At 36.9% G+C, this 13,827-nt stretch overlaps 1 pseudogene; it reads right to left on the bottom strand.

The window, feature by feature from the left end:
* Nucleotides 1–12,253: 12,253 nt before the first annotated feature.
* Nucleotides 12,254–13,089, bottom strand: LOC140626771 (developmental pluripotency-associated protein 4 pseudogene; annotated as a pseudogene).
* Between the last annotated feature and the right edge of the window lie 738 nt (nucleotides 13,090–13,827).

The raw sequence follows: 13,827 nt of genomic DNA, 5'->3' as shown, positions 1-13,827 counted from the left end.
AACCAGCTCATATGTATATCAGCAGGAATTACTGTAACAAAGAAAATCTAATGTAAGTAAATCTTGGCATAGTGGTTGCTAAATGTATTTATAAAGGGCAATATAACAAATCTCTTTTGTTTCCAAGGTGCTAACACAGACTGAAATAATAAACTTTTCTGTTCTTGGAAACTAGGAATGTTTTCGGGAATCCTGGAGGGGGAAAAAAAAATCTCTGTCAGCTGATCAAGCCCAAACTATTGTCAAATAGAATTAACTCAAATAACTCCAGCCCTAATTCTATCACTTAGCTTATTTTGGGAAGTATGAAACATATATTTTACTTCACACTGGTAAGCATATAGCCGAAACATGAATTAATTATTAGTGATTAAGGGAAATAGAAAAAGAAAAAAAAAGTTTTCTGTTTCAGAATAATGAATAAACTTAAATTGATGATAGGTTCTGGAAGGAAAAGGCTAGTAGAAAAGATTATTTTAATTGGTTTGATGTTGAGTGTGTGGTCTTACTTCTGTACTGAGAAGGGTCTGAACCAGCCCATGAGCCAGGCTACCTGCCTTTGGATGTTGGGAAAGCAGTGGTGTGATGAGTGCCAGTCAGCTGCTTGCTTTACACTGAAAGGAGTCTGTGCAGAGTAAATTAAAAAAAAAAAAAAAAAAAAAAGCCCCCTTGTAATGGCCATTGCTGCTTCAATTTTTTTGTCCTATAATACAAGAAGAATTCTTAAAATTTAGAAGGCACAAACATCAAAGAAATGTTTTTTTCTATAACTTTAAATAATTTAAAATTAGGTAGGATCAGGATACCATATTGGCTCAGTAGAGCATGGGACTCTTGATCTTGGGGTGATGAGTTTGAGCCTCATGTTGAGTGTAGCAATTATGCAATAAATAAGGATTTTCAAAAAATTAGAGATCAACTAATTTGATGCTACTTTACCCGTGTGCCTATATACTAATGCTTAGAGAGAAATGCAAATGTTTTATTCTTGTATTTTTTTTTAGCTTGAAAGTAAAATGAAGTTAACTATGTCTTTCTTATCTTCTTTTAAAAAAAAAAAATCCATTGAAGCCCTATTATCTATGCAAAACCATCCCCTTGCCCTCCATCCACCCACCAGCACACAGACCTCTTTTTCCCTTTGAAAAATATGTATGTTGACCGAACTAGAGATCTAAAGTATTTTACTCTTCAAACAAGAATGTTTCTCACACAATACGAGTATCACAAGGCTTTTGAACTGATTTCTTTTGTACTATAATTTCTACAGTTCTTCACTTTTTAAGCCTGATATAGTCACAAAGTAGAGAATGTTAGAAGTTTAATGTAAACAGTGCCAAAGAGATAAAAAATAAATCATAGAATTTCAAAAGTTAATTGTAGGATTCATCATCCTCCCACATACCCACTTGCATGGTAGTGTGTAACCATTGTGAGCTTAGCCATTCGCAAGTGTTCTAAGAGCAGATTTCTTTAGTTCAGATAAGAAAGTTGATCCTGACCTAAGACAGCACATTGATGAATTCTGTTTAGAGTGAATGTTATTGCAAGTGGCTCTTTGTTGACTAACCCCATTAAGAAGTAGAGCCATTCTATCTCCTCTATTCTTATCCTTCAAGCAAAATGTAAGCTGAGAAAGTAGAAATATGGACTGTAGAAAATTAATGTTCTTTATTTTGCAAAAGATAAGATTTTCCTTAAAGTACTAGAGTACAGACAACTAATATGGAGTAAGGCTGAAGCCTCATCATGTTGAAAGAGCTATTTAAGTGGTCTTTTGGTAACAAATGAGAGCCTCCAACCCTGGCAGTGCTTCCTCTGGAACTGTGATTGTTCTACAGCTCTGGAAATGACAAAAGCCCCAGCTGTGGGAAGTGGTTTCTCTTCCTTTTCCCCATCGGTGGTTCTGAAGGAAGTGCATCTGGAAATCCAGCATTAAAGACACTTTAACTCTACACTTCCCCAAATTACTATTTCCTCAATGCATCACATTGTGGATGGGGTGGAGGGAGGTCTATTTTCTCTTTCAGTTCTAGGGTTTAGGAAAGGGGTGTGGAAATAAATACTATTGACAAATTAAAGATGGAAGAAGGGAAAGTAAATTTGTTGAGTACTTGGTTTGTGTCAAACACCAATCTATTATCATAGCGTCTTCTTTACTTTTCAGATGAGTACTGGGACTCAGACAGATTAGGCAATTTATCCAAGGTTTCACAGCAAGAATAAGTGGAGTCAGGTTTCAAACCAACACCTGTCAGCTCCCAAAGCCTGTGCCCTCTCCACTTCATTATTCTGACCAGTGGGATGCAGAAAGAGCTGAAAAGTAAAGCCTTTATAAATGATGATCTTTCCTGGTTAAAAAATCAAGCAAGCAAATGAACAAATCTTATTTATGCTTTTTCACTTTGTATAATAGGTTGCGTTTTGTTTTTTGTTTTTTTTTTGAAGATTTTATTTATTCATGAGAGACACACACACACACAGAGGCAGAGACATAGGCAGAGGGAGAAGCAGGCTCCATGCAGGGAGCCCGATGTGGGACTCGATCCTGGGACTCCAGGATCACGCCCTGAGCCAAAGACAGAAGCTCAACTGCTGAGCCACCCAGGTGTCCCATCGCTTGCTTTGAAAGAGATAAAAAAGCTAAGCCTTCCCAATTAGGCTGCTTCTGTCTTTTGCTTCTTGGAGGCATTCTTAGACTTAAAGGGTATCTGGAAAGGTTCAAAAGGTCCTGGAATATAACAAGGGTCACAGGTAAAGCTATCAGGTGATTTCCAGTTTGAAAGAATGCCTGGGGTGATTATATACACACATACATATATGTGTAATTATGAACTGCATAATTATATTTACAAAAAATTTTTTTTAGTGATTTTTGGATTTAAAAATACCTTAATAAAAAACTCTGGTTCTAAGTCTAGGATCCCATCCTGGGTAGTAACTAAGCAACTGAATTGATTTTGAGGGTAAGTGAAAGCAGTTCTCAAACTGAAGTGTTCCTAAGAATCACATGCAAGGTTGTTAAAACACAGATTCTTGGGTTACCTCCCAAGATTCTGGTCCAGAATGTCTGTAAATGGTATCTGAGATTTGCGTAGCCAACAAGCTCTCATTTGTGCTGATGCTCTGGTCCAGGGACCACATTTGGAATAGGTCTAGCTGGGAAATTGAGCAAGATATCTTTCTGGTGTTCAGGCTCTGCCGGCTACAGGCATGAGGCTAGAATTCATTCTTCTTCCTCCATAATTTCTTGATTGGATTCACTTCAATTCAAGATATATTTTTGAGCATCTTCTCTGTTCCAAACATAGTACCAAGGGCTGTGAATGAGATTTAATCTTAATGACTTTAAAGAAATAGATGCTAAAGGCTCTCACATTATTCTAAGGTGAAGTTTAAGAGAACAAATGATTTGTCTTCTCTTTGTTTGACAAACACGTTTTGAGTTTTCAAGTTTATCAGACTCTTTCTCCTAATCGGACAGTAAACAATTTGATGATAGAATCAAGAATCCAAGCATTTCTTGGGGGTGGGGGGGAGGCTGGGAGCACATGGGTGGCTCAGTCAGTTAAGCATCTGCCTTGGTCCCATAATCTCAGAGTCCTGGGACCAAGTGTGCATCCAGCTCCCTGCTCAGTGGGGAGTCTGCGTCTCCTTCTCCCTCTGCCCCTCCCCCTCACTCCTGCTCTTTTTCACCTCTTTCAAATAAATAAATTCTTAAAAAAAAAAAAAAGTAAGGATCCAAAATTTTCTTGCTATGGTCACCGCTATCACCCTAGGTCCCTAGTCTAAGCCACCACACCACCGACCCTCTCTCACCAATTGGAATTACAGCTTCCTAACTAGTCTCTCTGTGTCAGTATGGATCCTGCAACACACCAGTCACAAAAATACTCCACCATAAACAGATAACTTCACTTTTCTGGCCACAATCCCAATGTTCTTACTTTGCTAAGAGTAAAGGAAGTCATTCAAAGGACTGGCAAGACCCCATCCACCTGTGCCTGCTTAACTCCATGACTTTTTCTTTCTTTTTCTTCTATCTCCCCTCACTCTCTTTCAGGCACCTGCTCATCTGGCTATTTCACAAACTTACTAGACATCTTCCTCCTTCAGAACTGCACTTGTATTGTTCCTTCTACACAGAATGCTGTTCCTTCAAATATTTACATGGCTTCCTGCCTCATCAAATATTAGCTCAAATCTTAGCTCAAGATAAACCATCCTATTCAGTGAGGCTTTCTCTGGGCACATCATTTAACGTAACGGCCTCCCCTGCCCATAATTTCTATCTACTTTCCCTGCCTTATGCTTCTCCTTGGTATTTGTCAACATATAGCATATTATATACTTTTATACTTTTTATCTATTGCCTGTTTCCATATACTACGTATTTATATACATATTTTTTCCTGCTAGAACAGATAAGGCAATCAAGAAATATTTAATCTATGTTTATGTAATACTTAAAGAAATTACATTATTAAGTGCAGGACTAGAAGTACTGCAGATAGTCATCATGGTTGTCATGTCTCTTTGTGTGTGAATCCAGATGGAGTTTCCTTATTTGTGGAAGTCTGTCCCCACCTGGCTCATTTTCATCTCCCATATAAACATTGGGTGCTTAATTCTTCTTATGTATATTGATATTATTTCATGTAAACTTCAAATGTATGATGAATGTTATGTATATGCTTATGTTATTGGAATTTACTCAGTATATGGAAAGGCCTTTATTGGATTGAAAATGAAATAGTACTTTAAAAAATTACTTTTTTTCTTTCTTTCTTTCTTTTTTTTTTTACTTTGTTTAGGAACACAAAGTAAAATTCTTAATTAGGGGTAATTATTGATATAAAGACTCAATAAATGCCTAAGAATTTAGAGGATGAAACCAAAGTCTTTTTTTTTTAATTCCTAATTTTGTAATTGCCATCTCTACATTTCTTCTTTTCCATTCCCTCCTTCTCTTCCTTCTCCTTCTACTCCTCTGATGCCTTCTCATTTTCTTCTTCCTGCTCCACCATTTCCCTGTCTTGTTCCTGCTCCATATATTCCTAATTTTATTTTATTTTTAAAATAAATACTCTTCCTTTCTTCTTAGGAAAAAAAAATCACAATGAATTAAATACTTCTAGAGGCTGATATCAAACTCATGGATCTGTTTGATGGATGGGCTACCTCTGGGTGGATGGAAGGGATTCACTTTTTCCTGGGCAAAACCAAAACAGAATAGCCAATTACTCATTAATTAAATCATATTTATCTAGGCTGTCTCAAGTCTTTAGAGAGATGCAGAAAAAATATTAAAACGTGATCTTAGCCTGTGAGAAATTTATCATCTAACTGAGAAATGGATGTTTATGTGAACTAATTAGTTAGCAATGGATGTTAGAAGATTGGATATATATTGACAGGTATCATTGATGTGTTAAGCTTTAATTGTATTTGATATTTAAAATGATGAGATCAATTATGACTTTAACTTCAGTGAAAGTTCCCTGTTTTATAGAAGTATTGGTTGTAATGAGCCTGATCATGCTGAATTGATCACCAAACTGAAGTTGGCTAAGAGAGGGAGTGTCCTACTGCCTGCGTGACCTGAGGGGTCCCCCTAATGGTTACACAGCTCAAGTGGGGTTCTTAGCAGACACAGGAACTCCTCTGGTCCTGGGTCTGATCTACCTGGTCCCATCTCCTCCGTGAACTTAGAAAAATGACTTTTTAAATTTTTATAAGTAGAAAATCCCGTGTCCTTCATCCTCCTTTTGGGTTTCTGTCTATAAATATATGGAGTGTTGACTCAGGAACAAATATGGACAACTGTTATTTTCTGCAGCTTTGGAGTTCTTTTTTTGTTTTGGAGTCTGGTTTCCAGCTTTTTAAGTTGCTCACAGTATTTTTTGTTATTTATTCACATTCTCCACTCTGACCTTTGGGAGATCTCTCTCCACTTGCCTGCTTCATCACCAGCCTTCTGAAGCAATTGCTTGTATCCACTGAGAGCCAGAAATGTCTTGGAAGCATGTTTCTGGTCCTGTCCCAGTCTTCAGCAGGCTGCTTCTTTCAGGGAATGCCTTCTGTGCCTCAAGGAGGGTCTCTCAACTCTTCTGTCCTCAGATTTAAGTTTGCATATGGTAAAGGTTTGTGGGAAAGTGATGAGCAGAGCAGACTTGCTCCTGGATCAGGGCTCCAAGAGATTCTAATTCATCCTGCCAATATTCAGATGGTCATTAAGAGGTGATTAAGAAGGTGCCTGGGTGGCTCAGTAGGTTAAGCGTCTGCCTTCAGCTCAGGTCATGATCCCAGGGTCCTGGGATTGAGTCCCCCATCAGGCTCCCTGCTTAGTAAGGAGTCCACTTCTCCCTCTGCTTGCAGCTTCCTCTGTTTGTGTGCTCTCTCTCTCTGTCAAATAAATAAATATGATCTTAAAAAGAAAAGAGGTTATTAAGAGTTTGGGTAGTTTCTTATTATGCTAATCTATGGTAGATTCCTCCTCTTTCCTCACCATTCCCTCTGGAAAGAAGGAAGATTTGGTTTACTTCTCTTCTTAGGAATGGTTCATCACTTTTTGGATCATGTTCCTTGAGCTTTCTTTCCATCCTCAACTCTGATTATTTTTAACTATGATTTTTGTAATTTGTGAAATGTATTCTCAATAGGTGTGGGTCAGTCTCCGTTGACTCTCTACATGCTTCCCAAATCAATTTCATGTTCCTTACAAAATAATTTAATAAATACTCTCACATGAATGAAGTTAAGGTAAAGGATATTTTATACAAATTCCTAAAAGATGAAGGTTAATTTTACAGAAGTTATTTATGGTCAGGGAACATATTTTTGAAAAACTTACGGCTTGGTATAGAATTAAAAATATTTTTTGATAGAAAAAAATGAAGTACAGATTGCCAAAACTTACAAAACCATCGAAGGTATCCTTTTCTGAAAGAAATACTTATATTTTATCTCTTTAAATTAGAATATATATATTCAACTATGTATGTATACACATAAATATATATACACATACACATTAAATTTCTTTTAAAAGGAATATTTATACTACATCTCATTTAATAGTAATACATGCTTATTATAAAAAATCAAAAGACAAAAATATGTAAAGTAGAATGAATATTTCTCTAATCTTACTCTTTAAAGATGATCACTGTGGGGCTGTCTGGGTGGCCCAGTCAATTAGGCATGGGACTCTTGATTTTGACTCAGATGATGATCTCAAGATCCTGAGATCGAGCCTCACCTCAAGCTCTGAGCTCAGTGGGCAGTCTTCTTGAGATTTTCTCTCCCTCTCCCTCTGCTCCTCCCCTCTGTACTCTATCTCTGTCTCTCAAAAAAAAAATAATAATAAAGATGATCACTGTGAACTTTATGGCACATACATTTTCATATTTTTAAATTGTCTATATACAGAACTATCTAGATTTTTAAAAACGAAGTAGATATCATATTAAGAATTATACAACATGATCTATTTTAGTTGTTATATATAGATGACAGATAATACTCTGTTATGCATTTTCAAACTAATTATTTTCCTGCCAAAGCATCCCTTAGCATGTGTGTTAAGCAAAATTAAAAATAGAATATAAAAAAATAGAATATAAATATATAAATGTTTTTTTAAAAATAGTTGTGGTGTTTTGCCCCAAATAATTTTTCACATATGGATGAGGAGGACAGCAGATTTGTAAGGCAGCTTGTCATGTTAATTAAATTCAGGCAACCTAGAATGTTTGTGTTAAACTAAAAGAAAAGCAAAACTGTCTCTGATATTATAAGAGCTGTATTTTACAAACATGGATTGTTTACAGTCAATATGAAAGAATGAAACTTTGATGAGAAACAAGGACTTGTCTAATGCTTTGATCTTCATGCATCCTAAGGACTAGAAAATGTGTTCATTGACAAAACAAACATAAGAGTACAAATTATTTGTACCTGAAAATTATATACACATATTTATAAAGATGAGTTATACATCATAGCATAGTATTAGAAATTTTTTTAAACAGTGCACAACATAGAGCGAATGTGACAGCATCACTCCACGATTCTTGCAGTAAAGAGCTGAATATAGTTTTACCTTCTAGCATCCGTGACTTTGGAATATATTCATGAGTCATTCCTTTAGTGAAACAGGGACTAAATGAATCTTGGTTATTCTAGTGGTGGGTGTCAGAGATTGGTCAGTGAGGGGTGGGGAGAGAAAGATATTCCATCATGTATACAAACCAATTAACCCGTTTCCAGAGTTTGGCATTGCAAGCAGGAACAACAGTTTCTCTATTCATTAGAAATAATTTGATTTTTATATAATCCACATGAAGAACACATTTGATCTTTATATAATCCACATGACGAACACATAATCAATGACACTTTCTAGATATCCATTTAAAAATCACTAATCTTCTAAATGAGATGGTTGTATGACCAGCAGAAAACAATTGGGTTAATAGCAATTTAGCCAGAAGCATTTTGGCCTAAAGTCCAACAAAACAATTAAGTAGAAATGATGATGATTACAAAATTATGTGGTGGTATTGATAACTACAGTGCCCAATGGGTAGGTTTGCAAAATTTTGAGTATTTTTCTTACATTTTATTCTTCTTGTAAATTTTTAAATTGTATTTAATATTTCTGTTTTATAATCATTTTTATATTATTACACTCTCTGAAATGCCAAAAGTCGAGAAAAATTGAGATATGCCAAACTGATAGGTTAAATTCCTTGCAATCTATTAACAATATATCACTCAGATTTAAAAAAAAATAAAAAGTATCAATAACATGTATACAAAAAGTGTCACAAAACTTTCTATAATGAACTAACATTAAAAACATTTGAAACACAAATTTTGGGGGTAACTTTTCACCAAACTATTATAATCGAATGTCAAATTAATCAACTTGCTTTTGGTAAACCATTATTCTAAATTTCTATCAGACATTTTTAAAAAATGAAACAATATCATTGCATTATTAAAGGAAGTTAGTCTTTTTTGGGGGAATTTGTCATTTTAATTAAAAGTGGTAAAGCAGATATTTTATGATCAATTATATACGTATTTATACTGACAATTCCTAATTATTAATATATTATTATGCATAAATCATTTGTTAAAGACTTAATATGAAGATTATTATAATTCTCAAAAACATTAATTCATTTTTTAAAAATACTTTATCATCAAATGATTAATATTTCACAAATTACCAACATTAAACTTTATTACCGTATGAGTTCTTAATTGAATGTATTGATTTGATATTACATATAAACTGACATTAAGGGCAGCCCCGGTGGCACAGCGGTTTAGTGCCGCCTGCAGCCTGGGGCAGGAGACCCAGGATCGAGTCCCACATCGGGCTCCCTGCATGGAGCCTGCTTCTCCCTCTGCCTGTGTCTCTGCCTCTCTCTCGCTCTGTGTCTCTCATGAATAAATAAAAAAATAAAATCTTTGAAAAAAATAAACTGACATTAAAGACATAAATGATTTTTTAAGCTTTTTATTTTGAAAAATTTTAAGCATACTTTAAAATTGAAATAACATAATAAATCCCTATCCATCCATTACCCAGCTCAATACTTACCAACATTTTCTCATTCTTATTTTATTTATCTCTTCTAGTTTGTCTATTTTTTCTCCAACCTCCGTGGTTTTTCCCAAGATTATTATAAAGCAAATACCAGATATTGTATCATTTTGCCTGTAAATATTTCAGTACAAATCTCTGATAGATAACTTTTAAAAAACATTACTTAGTAATATTTGATTGCAAATAATATTGTAAATAATGAATAATGTCGTATCATCTACTAATCCATCCTATTTTCTTCACCTACCTAAAAACTGTCTTTGTTTAAAAAAGATTTTATGTATTTATTCACGAGAGACACACAGAGAGGCAGAGATATAGGCAGAAGAAGAAGCAGGCTCCCTGTAGGGAGTGCGATGTGAGACTCAATCCCAGGACCCCAGGACCACACCCTGAACCAAAGGCATATGCTCAACCACTGAGCCACACAGGTGCCCTTAAAAAGTCTTTTTACTATTATTTGAATCAGGATCCAATCAAAAGCTATGCTTTGTTTTTGGCTAACATTCTTCTAAACACCCTTTTATAATGTTTTATATTTGTTGAAGATACTGATTCATTTGTCCTGAAGAATTTCTCATATTCTGGATATAGCTGATTATATTTACTTGTTCCTCTTTCCCCATATTTCCGGTAATTTGGCAATTTACAAATTTAATTAGATTTGGGCTCAACTTTTGGAAAAAAAACATGATTCCTAGCTTTTATCTTTTATAATCCTTTTTTCTAGAGTGTCACTTGAGTTCACCTACTTCTGTTCCTTACCATTACTATTTTTCCCATGTTTCTCAAGTGTCTGATGCATGGCAGCAGCAAATGTATTTCCTTCCATCGGTACACCAAACCAGTGAAAATACTACCAGTTCCACTGCTGCCTTGTGCCAGAGTCTGTGTTCCACCCATCATCAGAGAACAAATTCTTGTGCCAAATGGAAACAAATCATTCAGCTGTATAATCCTATCTTAGTATTTGCTTTCTTAGACCACACATGGCAATAAGTGTTTGCCACCAGGTTGGGTGTTTTGGGAAGGGAACTATGTGATGGAGATTAACATCCACGGTATATTAGTGAGTGCTCCTGGGAGAATAAAGAGCAAGAGTGAAGAGGGAGAAACCAATCTGCAGTCTCAACCATGTTTCCAAGTGATGCTCTAGAGAGTTTTGGAGGCCTGGTGGCCTTGCAAGTTGTCTCAAGTTGAAGTAGCAGGCTTTATACCACAGTTACCCTGGGAATGTGTATAGCAAGAAATAAACTATGCACAAAAAAATCAGAATAGATCATGAATAATCCTTTCCCCTTTTTAAAATCAATTTTTTGGGACTCTTGGGCTCAGTGGTTGAGTGTCTATCTTCGGTTCAGGGCATGATCCCGGAGTCCCGGGATCGAGTCCCGCATCGGGCTCCCTGCATGGAGCCTGCTCCTCCTTCTACCTTTGTCTTTGCCTCTCTCTCTGTGTCTCTCATGAACAAACAAATAAAATCTTTACAAGATTCAATTTTCTGGGGAAACTTTCAGTAACTATTGAAGATGACCAATGACTGTTGACAAAATTTTCTTCTGGTATAATTACTGAGTCATATTTTGTATATGTATAAGATCAATATCTGGTCTTTCCAGTCATTTCTATTGATGCTCAAACTGTTTTTTTTTTTCCAGAATAAAACAATGTTGGAAACTGCCATAAGAATACAAGTGAAAAAAAAACATTATATACATTAAATGTTTAGCTTTTAAAAAAAATGTTACTCATACTTCATTTGAGTGGTTTTAAAAAGAATCATGCCAAAGAAAATCATGATTTTTGGCTTAATCCTGAGTTAAGAATTTTCAAAAAAAAAAAAAAAGAATTTTCCCACAATGCATATGGCCTCCTATATATAATAGATGATTTTATATACAATTTAAAATCCAATACATTATGAATTTGTGATTCAGAAGTACCCTTAAATATTTTAAATATTTTTAAGCAGTAGAAACACACATGATAGTTACAAGTGGAAATAATACCCGTAAAGTGTTCTATATTATTATCCCAGAGACACACCATAGAGGTCTCAGGTTATTAAGAAAACATCAAAAAATGTTTTGTATATTAAGAGTATTTTGGGGGAGTGGGAAAAAAAGCTTTCCCTTTGGTTTAAAATACTCAACAGCCTGAATTCATGAACCTGAGAAGGTAGCAGTCTCTGGAGGAGCTACAATTGCAGAGAAATCCAGCGTGGAGGCACACGTGTGCTTTCCACTCCACTCCCCACCCCAAACCCTCTGCCAGGTGAGGCTCAGGTTCCCACTTTAAAAGAAGTTAAGGCCACTTCTATTTCAGAAGGTAAACGTTTGGTAGTATGAATGACTTTTTCTTCTTATTAAGTAGAATGGATGGTAATTTCTGAAATGCTCTTCCAATTTAAAACCTAAGAGCCCCTGTATCCCAACCCATGAAGCCACAGGCCCCGGTGGAGGTTGGAGGGTGACATCTGCAATGCACTATGCTGTGTCCCTGTAAGCAGGAAGCATAGAGGGTGTGAGTAGCCTACAGTCCGGCCATCAGTGTCACCATGGAGTTGATTGTAGTTCTCTTTGTACCACTGATTATAATCACAGCTGTGTCCCTTTTCTGGCTATTGAAAGCTCATTGGAGGCTTCTCATTAACACCTTATTCCTGCGAACACATTTGGGGCATAGCATATTGTCCTCCAGCTGTGGGGGTGGGACGTTACTAGTGGGGAGTAAGAAGGGGGTGCATACTCTCCTCTGCTTTTCAGGCATCCAGCCTTGTCCTGCACGAAATTGCAGGTGTACCCACCCTTCTGTGTCTGCAGGCATACTTCTCCCATGGACCACACACCACTTGACACCGTGGGCCTTCTGTGGCGATGCCCATCTTCCCAGCCCCGGCTGCAGTTCTGGACCAGGAAGCAAACAGGACATCTGGGGCCAAAGCTGTCACAACAACAGTATTGACCCCTCCAGGAGAGCATCAGAACCCTTAGAGGGGGGCAGCCACTTCAGGAGAGTAGGTTCCATCAGGAGGTATCTTTGTTCCAGGACTTTCCAGAGACATTTCCCTTTTGTCCATCATCAATCTTCTTTGTGTCTGTGTGAGGATCTTGGCCTCTTCTGCGGTGACAGGAATGTTCTTCTTTTGATCTGGGTAAGCATATTCGCAGATTCACTTACGTACCAGACACCAAATGCATTGGCCCCTTGATATTATACTTCCCAGCCTCCAGAACTCTGAGAAATAAGTGTATAAATAGATATATAGAGAGACATACGTCTAATTTCTGGCCTTTGGTGCTCACCTTGAATTCTTGGCACTAGGCCTGCAGGATGTTTTGGTGAAGCAAGTTGGCTGGTGGCAGTTTCAAAGGTAATGGAGGAACTGGGATTTTCTTCTGAATTCTTACTCTTGTACTCTTGCCTTGTGCCGTCCTTTCTGAACAGGAAGTTTCGCCTTCTCTCATAGATCTTTTCCGTTTGGTCCCACTTGCTGAGGTTCCTGGTAACTTTGGTTGACCCGAAGCCTGCTGTTTCTCTTTGGTTTCTTCTGATACAGGTTGGGATTGGCCAGCCAGATAGTCTTCCCCTGACTTCCTGGAGCTCTGAAGATTTTCTTCCCCCCTTCCTTTGTTCTCCCTCAAACTGTTTCTTAAATTAGCCAGTGGGAGCTGCTTTAATTGCTTCCTCTGCCTCTTTGTTATGACCTCTATAATGTTTGATTACTTTCTTGCTTTTCAGCGCAAGATGTTGCAGATTTATTTGACAGATTTTCCATTCAGACCTGGAAACAGTCAGTTTCCTGAGGAGGAAAATAAAGCTCCGAGACCAGAATTGGGGCCCCAGAGGTGGTCATTGCTACTGGTTTGTCTCTGCTTCTGGAACTTTTCACTGGACAGGTATTTATATAATATGCATTTTTAAAAAGATAAATAAATGTAGGTGTCTTAGTCAGCCCAGACTACTATAACAAATACCACAGACTTGATGGCTTAAGCAACAACATGTATTTCTCAGAGTTCTGGAGGCTGGGAAGTATAAGAACAAGGTGCCAATGGATTTGGTGTCTGGTAAGAGCCTGCCTCCTGGCTTGTAGAGAGCTACTGTCTCACTGTGTCCTCACATGGAAGAGAAAGAGATCATCTCTCTCCTGTCTCTTCTTATGAGGGCTCCACTCTGATGATCTAATCACCTCTCAAAGTTCC

This window comes from Canis lupus, chromosome 38 (assembly GCF_048164855.1).
Source record: "Canis lupus baileyi chromosome 38, mCanLup2.hap1, whole genome shotgun sequence".
Classification (NCBI taxonomy): Eukaryota; Metazoa; Chordata; class Mammalia; order Carnivora; family Canidae; genus Canis; species Canis lupus.
The sequence above is the reverse complement of the archived record's forward strand: the minus strand, read 5'-3'. Positions and strand labels throughout refer to the sequence as shown.